The sequence below is a fragment of the Phocoena sinus genome, chromosome 7 (genome assembly GCF_008692025.1).
Source record: "Phocoena sinus isolate mPhoSin1 chromosome 7, mPhoSin1.pri, whole genome shotgun sequence".
Classification (NCBI taxonomy): Eukaryota; Metazoa; Chordata; class Mammalia; order Artiodactyla; family Phocoenidae; genus Phocoena; species Phocoena sinus.
This window is the reverse complement of record NC_045769.1, coordinates 39,191,052-39,208,827: the sequence shown is the minus strand read 5'-3', so window position 1 is coordinate 39,208,827 and position 17,776 is coordinate 39,191,052. Positions and strand designations below refer to the sequence as shown.

The 17,776-nt window shown below is 39.1% G+C and overlaps 1 protein-coding gene across 2 annotated transcripts in view; it reads right to left on the bottom strand.

Annotated features, from left to right (window-relative positions):
- The window catches only part of HECW2 (HECT, C2 and WW domain containing E3 ubiquitin protein ligase 2), a 250,867-nt gene that overhangs the window by 177,894 nt on the left and 55,197 nt on the right, over positions 1–17,776 (bottom strand). The window contains exon 1 of one of the 2 annotated variants that reach the window (XM_032637765.1): positions 7,954–8,172. The exons of the other annotated variant lie outside the window; for it this stretch is intronic. The gene's annotated coding sequence lies outside the window, so the exon portion shown is untranslated. Of the gene's footprint in view, positions 1–7,953; positions 8,173–17,776 lie in introns of those variants that run through there. 2 annotated transcript variants of the gene reach the window in all.

The window sequence follows — 17,776 nt, the reverse complement described above, 5'->3', positions numbered from 1 at the left end:
GGGGTCTTAAACAAAATCTCTAAATAGGCTGATTTACCAACATCTCCTGCACTTTCAGTAGGTCACAAATCATCATTGGCTACCTTCCCCTTTAGCTAACTGATCCTCTGGGGCAATGATTGCCCAAGTCCATTGCTCACAATGAATATCCTGGGGGCTCCTTCAAAAATGCTGACTTTGATTCAGTAGGTTTGAGTCGGGATGCAGGAATTTGAACTTTAGGAAGCACCCCAACCAGGTGATTCTGCTACAGGTACTACAAACACCTCACATGGAAAAAAATCTGTTCCATGGTTATTTCCAGAGAAACTGAGCAATCATAGCAATGCTGTGGACCATGCACATCTCATTGACCACTGTCCCTCTCATTTGCTAGCCTGTTCCTTTCCTTTCTTCCTCCCTCCTTCCCTCCCTTCCTTCTTTCATCTGAATGGCATTTATTGACTGTCTTATAAAGGTCAGGAACATCCATTTCCTGCCATAAGGAGTTGGCAGTACAGTAGGAGAAGACTGGCATATAAGGTACAATGCGATGTTAAAAGTGCTATGATAGAGGTGTGCATACTTTATAAAGTGTTAAAGGAGAACCGAGGGGGAAAGATCAGCATTCCCTGTGACCGTGTATAATGACTATGGCTCTGGATCTATCAAGTGCGAAGTGTCTTTGGGAGATGCATATGGAGATATCCTTTCAGAGGTTTACACATTTAAGCCAGTCATTAAGGTATCCCATCCATTCCTTTGCTTCGCTATTCTCTAGACATATTGTTTTATCTCCCAAGGTTCATTTTTTGGTTCCATAAATGGTCATCAGAAGCAACAAACAAGTGGCATATTTAGAGCTGAATTCAGTGGTAAAAGTTACTGTTTGTTGTTCCCTAGGTCCCATGGCATTATCATTTTCTTACTTGGAAAAGTAGGATTAATTATATTAACTTATAATATGATTGTAAAGAGTAATTTTAAAAAATAAATGAATTCTTTTTAAAATGCCACAAAAACCTAAAATAACATAAGCATAAAGTCTTTTATGCTTCAAACTCTTCCTTCCTCATAATATTTCACACACAGAGGTCAGTGTGAAAATAATCTTTTAAAGATTAATTTTTTTTCTGTACATGACTTATGGATTGCAGAAATGTCCTGTGAATAGGCATATACAGGAGACATGGCCAGACATATTAAACATATCCAAAATAACTGGGATTTGGAAATGTTTCTATGTCTATATTAATATTTCCAAAACCTCCATACAATACTGGAGATAAAACAGAAACAAAAAAAGTATTCAAAGTCCTCACTATTCTATCAGTCAACCTAGGGGACTTGAAAAAAGATAAGAAATTTTGTAAGAAAGATGCCATGTGACAGACTGTGACAGATGAAAAATGATGTTTACAAATGTTCTTTTGCTTTGAAGTAATTCCTCCCTACATTTTCTTGAAAAATGGCATAAACATCTAACTTGATTTTAAATTACTTTTCGGATAAAAATTGAATATACCTATGTCCTGAGATTGGATCATAAAGAGGCCTGGCTTTCTTCCAGCTACACTCAGAAATTAGATGCCTTGTCTAGGATTTGGGATTTAGAGCAATCCTAAGCTACAATTTGAATCAAAATGATCATTCTAGACCTGGGCAAAAACACATCTTCACAGGGGCTGCCTGACTGTTAAAACTTTGCAAATTTACCTGCACGTGCTAGGCAAGTTATGGAATCCCACTAGGCAAGTTATGCGAGAGCAAAACTCTGACAGTGGCTGAGATATGAACTACATTGCAGGCAGGTGAGGGGGTGACCCTTTACCACTGATTGTACCAAACAGAGCACCAGTCTTATTAAGTGCTATGAGAATTCACTCACAAACTTCATGAATTGGCACACTCGGCATTTGTTTTCAACCCAATGTCCCTAGATGCCCAATTCTGTACACTGACACCCTCCCTGGATGGAAAAAAAAAGAGTGTGAGTATCGGACATATTTAGGGATTGCAATGATGACACCATGCTATCAAATGAGAATACGCCCACTGCCACTTGAAGATCTTCTTATATTGATAAGATACCAGAAAGGTTTGCTGATTATAATGTGCCAGAGATGAGAGAAAAAGACACTGGCACATTACAGGACAGAAAAAGCAACAGAGGCTGAGAAGACCCTCCGGCAAGTCGGTAAGGTCTGGCCTTGGGGATGTTTGCACTGAAGGGCGTGTGCCCCGCTAAGAAGGGAGCACTGACGAGGGGGTGGGGTGGGAAAAGTGAGGCTCATATACTGATTCAGTGTCACTCACACCGCTGTATGAGAGAGGTGTGCTACTGCTGTCTCCTCTACAGGAGGCCTCACCAGGGGTGGTGCAGCCCAATCTGAAGAATGTTATATGTTTCAGTAGATCCAGGCTGGGTGACATAACTTATAGCCAAGTCCTAACCACACCCCTGAGGGGTCTCCTCAACATTCAGACCTCCAGACATGCTAGGCAGAGGCAGGAGGCCATGCTAAGCAACTTCCTGTATAAAATACCTGATCCTAAACTAGTCAGTTAAACACTCAGTTGACAAGGGGGGAACCACCAACAGACCAGTGAGAGGAAACACTTGGCTTCATTTTAGCAAATACCTCTCAAGAGTTTCAGTCAGAGAGGGTTTACAGAAGAATTCACTTTAAACATAGGTAATGTTTACATATTGAAAATGTCTTACCTCTTGTTCATTAGGATCCCTGTTTCTTTCAGAGTAAAATTCAAAGTCTTTTTGGAGGTTAATAGTGCCCTACAGGATCTGGCAGCCCCGTTCCCCACCCGCCAAAAAATTAGAGCTCTGATCTCATCTTTCCCTACCCTCTCCCCCTCCCCGCTTGCTCCACTCCAGCTGCACTGGACTCCTTGGTAATGAAGGGAGTTAAGAGTATGCCAGGCCAAACTATGCCACTTTGAGCTGAAAGCAATCAGCCCTCGGCTCTCCCCCTTTATGTCTAAAAACAAGACATAAATTTCCATCCGTAAAGGTGTCTCCCTCTCCCATACCAGGAAGAGTAAGATGACCCTTAATCACTACTCATCAATGGAGAAGGAACCAACTTCAGTCTGCGTAACAAACCTTCCTAAATAACCCTTATCTTCCATTAGTTTCCCCCATATATTTATCTTCCCACAATTTACCACCCACAGAAGCCAACCCCCCTTCCTTTGTCCACAATTTGTTGGCCTTTGGTAAAGTAGCATATAAGCCCCTGAGTTTAACCACTTCTTTGGGTCTTCATTTTATATACAAGAAGGCTTCATGCAAGTAGAAATCAAATTTTTAACATCTATTAAAATGTGTATCCTCTTTTTCCTGTTAATCTGTCTTTTGTCAGTCAGATTTGCAGGGCCAGTAGCCAAACCTAAGAGAATAAAGTTTTTTTCCTCCTTTACAATATCCTCAAAGTTCTGGTCAGGATTCTGCCTCAGGGTCCATCTGTCTGAATCTTTCCCCCAATATACCCTTATGCATCAGTCCTCTCCTTAAATTATTTTAATTTTTTGCTTGCATAACACTGTCTCAATGAAATCTACCCTGACTGTCTCCAGCATTCCTGGACTATCCTACTCCACTCAATTTCTTCTCTATAACCCTAACACCATCTAACATACTATATAATCTACTTACACTTCTTGTATATTGTCTTTCTCTCTAGAACGTAAACTCCAAGAGGTCAAGGACTTTTGTCTATTCTGTTCACTGATGTATCTCAAGTAACTAGAACAATACCTGGCACATAGTAGGTGCTCATATTTGGTTGAACAAAAGATGTTGTCATGTCTTCTTTTCATTATGATGATATGGCATTAACTGAATACCAGTATTATACTGTTAAAATATACAAAGGAGGAAAATAAAATTCTCACCAAGGAATGCATAAAGCCTTTTTAAAGAGATCTCTGTCCTGTTCAAAATAGAGAAAAACAAGGACAATATTGCAAATTCCTCACTAAGCTTTACTAGACTAACTTAACAAGATCAATTTATTTAAACTCTCAATCTTTATAACAAGAATTTCTAATTAATTCAATCACATTGCTATGCTGAGTTGACATTCAACTTTGTTTATAGCTTATAGTCCATCACACCAAATGCACAAAAAGATGAACTAGCTTACTTAAGATCACATAACCAGTTTCTGGTAAAGGCCTCTGAAACATCTTAAACAAGTTTTTTTCCTGATGAAGACTTTCAGAGCATTTCTGAATTAACATTTACTTTTTCCCCAACTGAATACTGTCCTATATAGAACATAGGAAACTCAAATTCTTTGATAATACCTCAAATGAAAAAATTATTAAAAGTTTACTTATATCAAATAATCTATTTAATTTGGCTACTCTAAAAATTTATAATAAATATTGTGAAAACAGGATATGCAACTGGTAATAGTTTTAGCCAATTTCATGTTAGAAATATCAGCAGGAATTCGGTGATCTTTATAAAATTTGAGGCTTAAAAATTTCCAATGTCGGGCTTCCCTGGTGGCGCAGTGGTTGACAGTCCGCCTGCCGATGCAGGGGACACGGGTTCGTGCCCCGGTCCGGGAAGATCCCACGTGCCACGGAGCGGCTGGGCCCGTGAGCCATGGCTGCTAAGCCTGCGCGTCCGGAGCCTGTGCTCCGCCACGGGAGAGGCCACAACAGTGAGAGGCCCGCGTACCGCAAAAAAAAAAAAAAAAAATTTCCAATGTCTTCATGAAGCACACATTGCTGTCAGAACATAATTTTCCCCATCACAGTTTGCATGGCTATATTTCCTCCAGCGATTACACTTTAACAATGAGAATGTAAGCCTCAGCTCTTTCAAAGGGTCGAGCACTGTCAGCACATGGTAGCTTGGTAAACACCTTGGCACACGATTCTCTTTTAGGTCCTATATGAATATTCTATAACGATGACACTAAAATGCTTCAATCCCCTTCCTGGTACCAAAGCTGACAGATTAGAACAAGACTTCATATTGCTAAAGAAGTTTCATGAGAAAGAGTAGGTAAATGATCTTTTTCTAAAGGTCCATCATGTGGGGCAAGGTGATGACAGGCTAACAAGAGTTAGAAGGAAGACTTTAAGGCCTAAAAACAGAAAGAAAACAATTACAGAAGTAATGATGGAAATGAAAATCACTGAAAATTAATTGAACAAATATTTACTGAGCATCCCCTCTCTGCCAGTGAAAGTCCCTCTCCTTGTGGAGATTTTGGTCCAGTGGGAAAAGCGATGAATAATCAGACACAAAATAATGTGTATGTCAGGTAGTGTAGTAGAGACAACGTAATGTCAGGTGGTGGTGACATGGGTTGAAGGAAGACAGCCAGGGAGTGGGAGGGGGAGAGAGAGTGGTGGGAGAGTACTATTTTATGTAGGTTGATGAGGGAAACATTTGAACAGGGCCTTGAATGAAGTGAGACTGCTTTCCACTGGGAGATTTGGGAAAAGGCAACAAACGAAAATGCAAGGACCCTGAAACAGGACAAGCCCACTGTGTTCCTAGGAACAACAAAGTGATGCAGAGTGAAGGATGAGGCCAAGAGTGGGAGAAGATGAGATCAGAGAGACAGGCAGGGCCAGCTTGTAGATGGTGTGTAGTATGGCTTTTGTTTTTAGGTACACATCATTTATTATGGGTGCAATGAAAGTAGTATGCTGCTTGATAATGGTGTTACCAGGCTGTGGCTGCTGTGTGATGCTAAGATCCCAGAACTTCAAGAAACAGCACGCCTGAGTTTAAATTCCATTTTTCCCATTTTTACAGAATGTATGACCTTGGGCAAGTCTTAAAACTGCAAAGACTCCATTTCTCTATTCTGTAAAATGATAATGGCACTCCAAGCTCAGAAAGCTGTGAGGAGGACATGTGTACAGGATGTGAACCTGGTTCATATTAGGAGCTATTATACATGTGTAGGTGTTTATTTCATCCTTTTTAAAGAGTGCTATGTTTTTAATACTCAAAAGCACAATTCCTCAACTTCTTTCCTTTTAACTTTTTAAATTTATTTCCTTTAAAGACCTTGTCTTATTTTGATATTTCATAAATAAATTAAAACAAAAGCATAAAAAACTATATAAAAAAAACCAAAAGCATAGTTATTTTTATGTTTTTGGAGACTCTGCTTTCTTAAGCAATGGATGCCAAATGACCAGGCAGCAAAAGTGCAGGCCGTATGTACAGAAATTGCACATTATGCCACGTACTACGCCGTGTAGCACAGTCTCCCACACAGAGTATCTGAATACTGCCCAGTTCTTGGATGGAGGGTCACTCAGAGCTGAAAGTTCTGTCAATGAGCTTTAAGCCTGGCTTAATAAAGAGTCAGGCAGAGGTGCCCTCATCTCCCTACACAATAAATCCAACACTTGGAATACAGTTTCAACTTGGGAATCTCTGTCACAGCACTTTGTATAAAAAGTCATCAGGAATTATAATGTTTTGACTATATATCCTCCTTTCTTTCCTCTATTTTTTTAAATACCATGCATACACTAAGCTCTCACTCATAGGTAATTCCTTCTAATACTAAGTGAAGTTTAAAAGCAACCTCTAGATCTTCCAGGATGTTACTCTTACATTGCCCATGATAACTGAAGATTCTGAGAAATGTACCATTATAAAATATAATGTTTAGTACCAAATCATCGTTTGGTTCAGGGTAAATTACTCCTTTGATCTTAACGAGCTCATATAATAAGGACTGGAACCTGTAATAGATAACTTTATTTAAAGAAGGAGGTTGCCCTTATTGAAATGAACCAGATACTTGTTAGAGCTAATCCAAACTAGTTATGAAAATATTAATAAGAAATATGTGGGAGCAATCTTTCTGGAACAGTTATTGCTACTGATTCTAAAGAATAATTTTGCTGAGTGGCTACTCCCTTGGGCCCTTCCCCAAAATGTCTTGATCAGAAGATGGATAACCTTCCCAGAGATTAGACTGCTCACCTCAATCTTTACTAAATCATCAACTTCCTTTTCATTAAACTGAGCATGTATCAATGTTTCTCATTAAGGATGCTCCTGGCATTCTAGCAGATAATTCTTTGTAAGAGTCTGTCCAGTACATTATAGGAATGGTTAAGCATCCCCAGCTCCCAGGCACTAAATGCCAATTATATGCTTTATGACAATAAAAAATAACATCCCCACCCCCCTTGAGAACTATTTTTGGCATATAGCCCTCCCGCCCCCAAAATTTTTTCATTCAAAAACACTAATTTGAAAAAATTAAAATAGAACTGAAATTTTGCCCTGCATTCATCCCAGTTTTTAAACAATTAATTGAAGCAGATTTATAAGGTCTATAGGAGACTGGGCCAGTTTGCCACAGTTTCCACAATATTTTTTAAAAACATGGTTTTAATCTTGAGTTAAAGTTTTGTTGTAAGATTGTTGTTAAATCATTAGTCTCTCAAATGTGAATCCCTATGAATGAATACTTGTCCACAAAAATGTTACATTATAAATAAATCTGTTTTAACATCTCATTCCCTGAGGGAAGAGTTTTTAAATCCATCAAAAACATTATTATTCCAAAGGCAGATGAGCTGTCATGAAACCTCTCTGGACTCAGTCTAATGCCATTTTCAAAAGCATTCTTGTAGGTAGAACCTGTACTTAACTTCACAGTAAAATAATTCATCTAAAACCAATGGGACTCTAGAAATTCAGTGAGCGGACTGCATTTTATTTGTAAGTTTTACAAAAGCTTTAATCCCAGCACTGATCTCCTATGTTGAGATGTCAAATGACTAAATGTGATGAATGCACTACAGAATTTGTTAATAATTGTCCCTAACCAAGCTGGGAGGGGACAGCATTAAGAATTTTTCAAAAAGAAAGGCAGAGACAACTGTGAATCCCAAACAGTTGGACACAGAAATCAGATGAGAGTGGAATTCATTTCACAGAACTTTCTAATACCTTACCTCATAAAATCCCAAAGAGTTCCTCTCTGCCTTTGTCAGGGCAGAATCCATCATTTCAAATCAGATTTAGGAAGCGGCACGAAGAGACATTTCATTCTCCTTAAAACCATGTACCTGGCCTACCCACTTGGCAATGTCATTCATAAGCGTGGCCCGAACTGAAGTCAAAGAGGGTCTGAAATCCTAATGCGGCGGGGAGAGCTCTGCGGGTCCACTTCAGATGCGCCTGCTGTTCTTCCTCTTCCCCAAAGTTCTAGCAGTGAAATACTGAGTGGGACCCGAGCAGGCTGCTACTAGGAGACTCCTGTCCAGCTATAAACAACACTGAGAGCCGCCCCTGCCTTTCATCAAGACTTATCACTGTTCAGGCATCCAAAGTGAAAAAAAAATCATGTATCAGTGTCCCCGCGGCTGAGGCAGTTGCGGCCACGCCCCTGTAAAGCACAGGATGCAATCGCCCCATCCTCCCCTCAGCTTCCTTCCTTTGCTTTTCCATGGGAGAATTCCAAAGAAAAAGTTATGTGTGTACACACACACACACTCACACACAGGGGGCTGATGTCAACAAGCTGACTGTTATCACAGAGAGGGGGTTTTTCTGTTTCATTTACTCAGAATAGAGTGGCCACTATCTGGGAAACTCTAATTTACTGTTACCATTAATCAGATACAGACTTAATTTAAGTTACTGAAATAGTATCCTAGCCAATCCAGAATAGAGTTTCTGGACTTGTGGTTTCAAACTGTGAAAAAGGACTAAAACTTTTTCATATATCATATAGCTTTCATGAAAATCGCCAAATGTAGTTATCAGTACAGAAGTTATTTCCAGACCCTACTTTTAATGCAAAAATAGACACAATCACCGATTTACCTGGTACTCCTGTCTTATTCTAGGAAGCAGTTGTGGTATGAGAATCTCCAGTTCAGATGCATTGTTCTTCAATGGGGAGAGGGGCCTCGTAAAGCTGTTCACCCACCCAGTGCCATCACTGCAATTTATTTTATTTTATTTTTTTTTTGCGGTACGCGGGCCTCTCACTCTTGTGGCCTCTCCCGTTGCGGAGCACAGGCTCCGGACGCGCAGGCTCAGCGGCCATGGCTCATGGGCCCAGCCACTCTGCGGCATGTGGGATCCTCCCGGACCGGGGAATGAGCCCGTGTCCCCTGGATTGGCAGGCGGACTCTCAACCACTGCGCCACCAGGGGAGCCCCATCATTGCAATTTTTAAGTGCTGGTTGAATGCATAAGTACAATCAAAGGCTACAAGACCATCTCTTTCCAGCAAAACTTCCAGGAAAGCAAGATGAGATGTGCTCAGTTGTCACGTGCTTTTGCTGTGAAGTGGGGCAGACTAGATTTAAGCTCCATGGTACATTTGGTGGCTGCAATTTCCTCTCCACTGTTCCCTTAACCCAGACATAGTTTGCCATGAAACTTCAAAGGTGCACAGAACTTTGGGCTGATTCTGGAATAGATTGAGTGAACACAGCAAGCTTGTCACTCCAGAACCACCCCCGCCCCGTCCAGGCCTCTTCTGGACATGCAAACCCAGCCACGTCTTAGGACAAATCATTGTGGATTTCTAGGTACATCCTAGCAAACAACAATAATAGCAAGCATGTATGGAATGCCTACTATGTACCAGGAACACATAGTAAATGCTTTAGAAATAGTCGCTAATGAATGCCACCGTGCTCTAAAACTGAGGTCAGTAGTGTTATTAGGTCCATTTTACAGATGAGGAAACTGAGACTCACAGAGAGAAAGTGATAACAACCAGGATTAAAGTCAGACCTGAATACACCCAAGCCCAAATCCTGTTATAATACACTGCCTCCCCAAATAACACTGTGAAAATGCCATGACCTCACTAATTAATAGGTGGCCAATGGGCCCACAGCAGCCTCAGTCACCATTAGGAGATTAGAAAAAATAAGCCAGAAAGGATGAATTTATTTCCTATTATTGGCATGAAAGATGGCTAGAGCCTATGAACAACAGACTGCTCAACAATGTCAGCATCTCTGTTTTCAACCCCAGTGTTTAACCCTTACCTCCACTCAACTCCCAGGGCCCTGGACCCACTTGATGCTCCCACCACGCTGGCCCTCCAAGCCACGTTTCCTTGCCTTCCAAATATTGTAACAGTTGTCAGATACGCCACTTTAGCTGAACTCTAGATTCTGGTCCATCCACGTGTCAATGACACTCACTTGTGACAAACAGGCTACTTTCCTATGTAAAGGAAATCTACTTCTCCACAGCACAAGCCTTTGTCATAATAGAGCATAGATTTTCCCAAGATGATCATGAAAGGAACTTATCGAGTGGAGCAAGGGAGGTTAGATGAACATTAGAGCTTAGCCTTAAGGCCACCACACACATGTACCCTTTCATGGGGATGCTGTTTCTTAAATACAAGTAGTTCAGCCAGTACCTCTTCACTCACAATAAACTACTGTATTGAGAAAGTACAGCCAGAGGATGACAGTGTCAGGCCTTGAAATTTACATATGCCGTTCCTTCCTCCAAACCACACCCTTGAAGAAAACACCGAAAAAGAAAAAATCCATAGCAACAAATAAAATGGTGAAGCACATTAATACCAATTTTGCATCCATATAACACCTTAGCATTTTCACCTACTATGCTATCATATAGGTGCTAGGCACTGGGAGACATATGCGAACAAGACAAACACAGCCCCTCCTTCTTCTTGCAGAGCTTCTATTTTAGAGAGAGAGAAACACGAAATAACAAATATAAAGTGAATTCTTTAGTTACTATTATGACACATGCTACAAAGGAAAAAGAGAAGGTGGTAAGGCAATGGATGAGCTGGGGACATGACCCAGGCCAGAGAATAAGAGAAAGCTCCCTCAAGGAATCAGTGTGTGGGCTAAGTGGACCACTAGGAATTGGGGAGGGGAGGAGGGAAGAGGAGAGAGAGTTCATTCCAGACAGAAGAGCTGTGCAGAGGCCCTGTGGTAGGAAGCAGCATGGTCCTTTCAGAGACTGAAGGAAGACCAGTGTGACTAGAGCACAGAGGATGAGGGAAGGATGAGGCCATGGAAGGAGAACAGACTAGAAAATTTAAGCATCAGTGTATAGGGAGAGAAAAGGAAGCTTAAGAATAAGGGAAAGGAGGGCTTCCCTGGTGGCGCAGTGGTTGAGAGTCCGCCTGCCGATGCAGGGGACACGGGTTCGTGCCCTGGTCCGGGAGGATCCCACACACCACGGAGCGGCTGGGCCCATGAGCCACGGCCGCTGAGCCTGCGCGTCCGGAGCCTGTGCTCCGCAACGGGAGAGGCCACGACAGTGAGAGGCCCGCGTACCGCAAAAAAATAAAAATAAAAAAAATAAGGGAAAGGAAATGTCCCTTTCCCCATCTCCTTAAGCTCTCCTTCTGAAAGCCCAACTGATTATCACATTCTCAGCATTCTGATCTATTGATCAACAAGGATGCTTGTGGGTAGAACTGTGATTTGTGGCTGCTGAATGAATTAATCATATAAATTAAAGACATCACTTAACTGAAGTAGCCTATTCCCCAAAGCTCACAGAATATTTATTAAGAATAGGGTAGAGAAGAGCAAAACACAATTCTTAGATTACAATACAGACTGACAATGGAAAACTCCAACAGTGTTTCCTCCAGCTATCTTTATGCGGGCACCAAAAACACGAAGTAGAATCAAGGTTAGCACATCAGGAAGCAACAACCCTCTTCCTGAAAAGCCCGTTATGAATTTCCTTTGTGTTTATGCATTTTGCATGCCTGTGAGTCTGACATCACTCATATGCATTAGTGAGCTCTTGCAGCAAGGGTCTGCCTATCTGCTGCAATTTGTATTGCCTGCTTTTTCTTCTGAAATTGTGTTCGTAAAGCAGCCAGATGAATAGTCATTTCATCACTGCTCTGTTTTCGGATTCCCAACATCTTCCAATGGAAATACACATTGGTTTGTGTATAAACCAGAAAGCTTTTGAAAATAAATTTTAAAATGAGACAGCTGCTAAAAGATCAAGGGGAGGACGCTCAAAACTAAACTCAAGTAGATACATGTACATGAAACATGTTTGTTTGTTTTAAATTTATCTTAGAAAGTGGTATGCAATCAAATTCAATAAAAATACTAATGGCTATCACCTGTTATCTATTAAGAAACTTCTATGTGCCAGGCACACATTCCCTCATTTAATCCTCATAATAACCTTCTGGAATCGTCACTACAATCCCCATTTCACAGATTAAGAAAAATGGGGGGATAGATGGATTGCATTACTTGCTAACACAAGATACATAGCAGGAAACCAGCTGAATTTCAAATCTAGAGTTTGCATGACATCAGAGATTACCCACACATTTCCCACTGCTATACAAATTCCCCAGGTTACTGACTACCACTCACCAATGCCAAGAACTGTGCTCGGTATTTCAGAATCATTAACTGATAGAGTTCTCCCCGCAATTCTAAGAGGTCTTGTTATCCTTATGAGGAAGCAGTTTGGAGAGGTCTAGTAACTTGATCAAGGGCACACAATGGCAAGGTTGAAAGGTCCAGAGGAAAATTTTCCAGTAGCCTGCATAATTTCACATCAGCAACATTCTTGTGGTACTCTGAGTTCAGTAAATACAAGTATGGACCTGTTACTTTCTTAGGGTTTTGCAGTTTTACCTGGGAAGTTATCATTTTGCTTGGGAAGAGAGTTAAGTCCCCAAAGAACTGATTTTCTTATCTTAAGTGAATAAGGAAATCCCTTTATCACTGTCCATTCAAGACAAAATATCAGGATTATGATCTACTGCTTTCCTAAACAAGAATAAATGACCCTCACTCTTCTATTTCTAAAAGACAAATACACACAGGATATAATGTGCCAAAAACTCTGAAAGGAATACACAAATAAGAATAAATGTGGTGGTGTTTGTTTTTTTTTAGTAATTTCCACTACTGAACTAAAGATCCAGCTATAGCAGAGGCTCCTTTATTTGACTGACGTGTACCTTGAATAATATATCTAAGGATATATTATTTTTCCTTATGGGTGAATTTGGTATTAACACCTAAGAATATAATATTTTTCCTTAACAATAAATTTTGTATTAACCCCAGATTAATGTAAAGACAAGTGTTTTTAAATGAAATATTAACGTGGTTTATATACAATCCCACAAGTCTCATTCAATTCATAACAACTGTTTAATTACATGGTTAATGGATTCTGTAGCTATGCTACTTTCTTTTTTTTTTTTTTTTTGCGGTACGCGGGCCTCTCACTGTTGTGGCCTCTCCCGTTGCGGAGCACAGGCTCTGGACGTGCAGGCTCAGCGGCCATGGCTCACGGGCCCAGCCGCTCCGCGGCATGTGGGATCTTCCCGGACTGGGGCATGAACCCGTGTCCCCTGCATTAGCAGGCGGACTCTCAACCACTGTGCCACCAGGGAAGCCCCTATGCTACTTTTTATTCCAAATAAAATTATATTATATAAAGCAAGGTGAATTTAAGAATAGATTTTAGGTATGTAAAACTTTGAAAATAAAATGAGAAGGCTGTAAAATCATTACAATAAAGAAGGATGTACAATTATTTTATTTGTGTATGTGTGTTCTTTGCTTCTGTCTGTAAAATGAAAACATACCTTTTTCCAATAAGGCTTTGTATATGTCTGAGATAGCAATGAACCCAATAATATCCTGGAGATTCTCTGCTGAAAGCACATATATAGAGACTCCAAAATATTCACATTAGTGGACATTTCAGAATTGGCATTTATAATATACCACCATAGTGTATGATACAGAATCGAATAACCACACAGATTCCCACACCCTTAAAGAGTAGAGCTCAAATTCTATTGTGTATTAGAATCAACTGGTGAGACTCATGTTTAAAATTCAGACTATATTTCATAGAGCAAACCAGAGAAATTCTGATTCAGTAGGTATAAGATGGGTCTTAGAAGTCTTCATTTTTAAACAATTACCCGAGCTAATTCTGATATAGTTGGTCCTTAAACCACACTTTAAGAGACACTGACCTGGAGTCAAAATCCAACAGACCATATATTAAGGTATGTGTGTATATGAATGTCATATTTGATTTTGTAAATTCGTTTTAGTAGAAAACTCAAAAAGAGACATGCATCTTTGTACCTTTGCAGTGTTACCTACCCTAACAATTCTCATGTTGATTATTTCCAATCCATCTTAAGAAAAGAGGAAAACTATGTAAGAAGAAGACAAGAAAGTACAGGAAAAATGAAGAGACAGGAAGGGACACTAACATGAGAAAAAAAGTTTTTGTCTGTATTTAAATCTAGAACAGTGCTCCTCAAAATATGGGCCATGGGCCAGCACTGGGCCATAAGCTGGCTGTTAATCACCTGAGAAAAGTACAGAAATTGAACCCTTTAGAAACTTTTACAGAAATTTGTCAGAGTAATTTTAAGTCTGTTCAATCTAATAATAAAAATGTGGGCTTATATCCTGGGGATCTTGTTTTTTATTCAATTTCATTCTTCTAATAGTTTATTTTTATTCTGACTAATGAAAGATCAGTGTCTGTGATGGATCTGAACGACCATAGGTAATCTGAGAAACTCTGGCATACTCTAGATGGAAGAATGAGCCATGCTTGGTCAGGCCAGGGAGCCTCTTAGCCCAGGGTTTGATATAAAAGTGGCTTTCTGTCATATCATTTCCAAAGGTTAGGGGCCAGAAATGATCTATTGAATGACTGTCTGAACTAACGTCTTCATCTTCTCATAATAACTCACTCTGAATCTGTCAGCAATACACCAATCTATGTGTTACGTGAATTGACCGACCATTTTTTTAGCTTGTACCACCTCTTAGAATAATATTTTAGTAAAATTTCCTAAAAGTTTACTTTCAACAGCAAAAAGCAACACTTGTTTCACTTATTTTAAATGTGTATCTTTCAACTTGCAAAGAAATCCTTGAGTTTTAATATTTGAGAATTCAATGATGAACTTTTATCACTTGAGGGTATAGATACTATATCTAAACAATATCTACACTCTGTCTGTGAATCTTTGTTGACATGAAACTATTGCTTCAGGCTATTCTCAAATAGCAGCCTAGCCATCTTAGCATTGGGCCCTATCAGCTAATGATTTTCATGATTTTTGGCAATGAAAACAGTAATAAGAAGTATTACAGTCATAAGTACACAGAGACAGATCTCATTTTGCAGTTTTCCTGCCTCCTAGTAAACCTTGAATAATAATTCTTTCTCTTGTTAGAGACCTGCATTCTAAACAGAATTGAAGTTAAATTGTAGACATATTTCTACAATTCCTGGCTCAGGTCAGTATTTCCCTTCATGCCTCCCTGCAGTTGCTACTTTTGCTCTACCAGTGTTGCCAAAAATAACTTTTTCCTCTTCCAAGTTAAACACGGTGTTTATAAAAGGTGGGGATGGAGAATCTGGGAGCATGAATCTGTACACACAACAAACAAACTCACAATAATAGCAACAGCACTCCTAGCTGCCAAGATTTCTAGCCAGGAAGAATGAAAAGTGAGGGTTTTTTTCTACTAAATAATTATGCCTCCTTTTTAAAAGAGAATAAAGCCAAGCTTTAAATATCCAAGTTTGTTCTGTGATGCTTAAAAGTTATGTCACACACTAAGTTTGTTCATTATGTTTTCTTAACATTTTTTAATCCAATTTAAGACATTTTCTCATGTAGTCAGTTTAGTCAGTTCATATGACTAAGAATTCTCTGACAGCTTGAAGGCAGTACAGAATAGCACTGGTTCTGCAGCCAAAATGGACACCTATTAGCTGTGTGACATTGGCCAAATGAGTAACCGTCTACAAATTTTAACTCACTCATTTATAAAATGGGGATAGGGACTTCTCTGGTGGCACAGTGGTTAGGACTCCGTGCTCCCAATGCAGTGGGCCAGGGTTCAATCCCTGGTCAGGGAACTAGATCCCATATGCGAGCCGCAACTAAGAGTTTGCATGCCACAACTAAGGAGCCCACCAACCGCAACTGAGGAGCACATGCATGTGCCACAACTAAGGAGCCTGATTGCCGTAACTAAGAACCAGTGCAACCAAATAAATAAATAAAATAAATATTTTTTAAATGTTTAAATAAATAAAATGGGGATAATAACAATGTATAACCAGCATGATTTTGAGAGCACCGTAAAGCTACATAAAGCAAGGAGACAGTGTGCCTGTGTGACTGTCAGTAACACTCAGATTCTAGTGTTGTCTTTATTCTCAATAGAGAAGATCTAAATCATTGGACTATTTGGAGAAGTTTTCAGAATTCTACTTCTGTGGCAAATATGAATACTAAGTAGATTAATGACAGTCCACCAAGAAGGTAACTGGCTAGATGAACTGACCTCAGAAGTCACTTGGATCTAGGTTATCTAACATGATTCAACCAGGCTTAAATTCAATACTTTTATTAAAATTCAAGTAACATTGTTGGAGAAAAAGAATTGCCTTTAACTAAAGGAATTATAATTATGTTAATTCTTTTTATTGTATTACATACATTTGCTTCAGCAATCACTTTGGGAAAGGTTAAGTGGAGTAGATAAAACTAAAATCATAAGACATCTTTGTAAAAATAGATGGCATTCATCCAAAATGCCTTTCCTGGAACAAATTGTAACAACTTGATTCACTGCCGCCCTTCCCTACAAAGCTATATTTAAGGATCTGTAAGCATTTCCCTTATAAACAGCTATCATCAGGATTTGTAATTTTACCTTCTAATCTGTTTCAGAGTTTATGTTTAAACAACTCAATCTTTAAAAAAAGCTATTGTTTTTTAAATTTAAAAACTTCCTTCAGTAAAGAATAATAGTACAAGCTTGGGGTGGCAGGGGCGGGAAACACCAGGAAAGTAAGGATTATTTTACACATGAAAAAATGGTTTAATAAGCAAAATAATATGCATGTTCAAGAAATACGTGCCACCAAGGATTATATAAATTCAGTGGTCATTGTGTCATGATCTGTAATAATTAGAAACTAGATTAAGTGTCCAAAAAAGATGAATAGGTAAATTATGACACAGCCATATTATAGAATATTATGTAGTCATTACACTATGTTCCCAGATAATTTTGAATGACATGGGAAATGATCATGATATAATAAGTGGAAAAATGTACTGCAGAGTTATATGTATAATATGAGCTTAATTGACCTTAAACATACGTATGATATTTATAAAAATAAAACTGTAAAAGGAATATGCCAAAATGTTCAGAGTAATTATTGCTTGGCAGAAGACGTAAGTGTTCCTAATATTCTTCCATATTTTCTACCTTTTCTATAATGAACTTGCATTATTTTAATAATCAGAAAAGAGGGGCTTCAATCTGGCTTAGTGTGACAGAGAAATACAGAAACAGTAATAAATAAAAAAATAAAGTTTCCCTTGCAAACCTATCTATCCTGACACTTGAAAATATTACTTATAGTGTGCTTTTAAGTACTCATTCAAAAGGAGTTGTTATTTATCAAGTGGAGTTGGCCAAAAAAGTGACCTTGTAGCTAACCACACATTATCAATAAACCATATGTCTCAAGATACTAAAAAACACAAGTATCATTCATCATAAGGACACCTCCAGGGGACAAAACACAAATTCAAGATACATCTGGTAAAGGAATTGTAAAAAAAAAAATTGAAGTGAAAGATGGCACACAAAAACTAGTTTAAATCTGAGTTTAAAATTGTATTCAAAACTCCAAGTACTGAATAGTCATCAACTCAAAGAGATCTGCTCCAAATGGAATTATGACATTAATTTA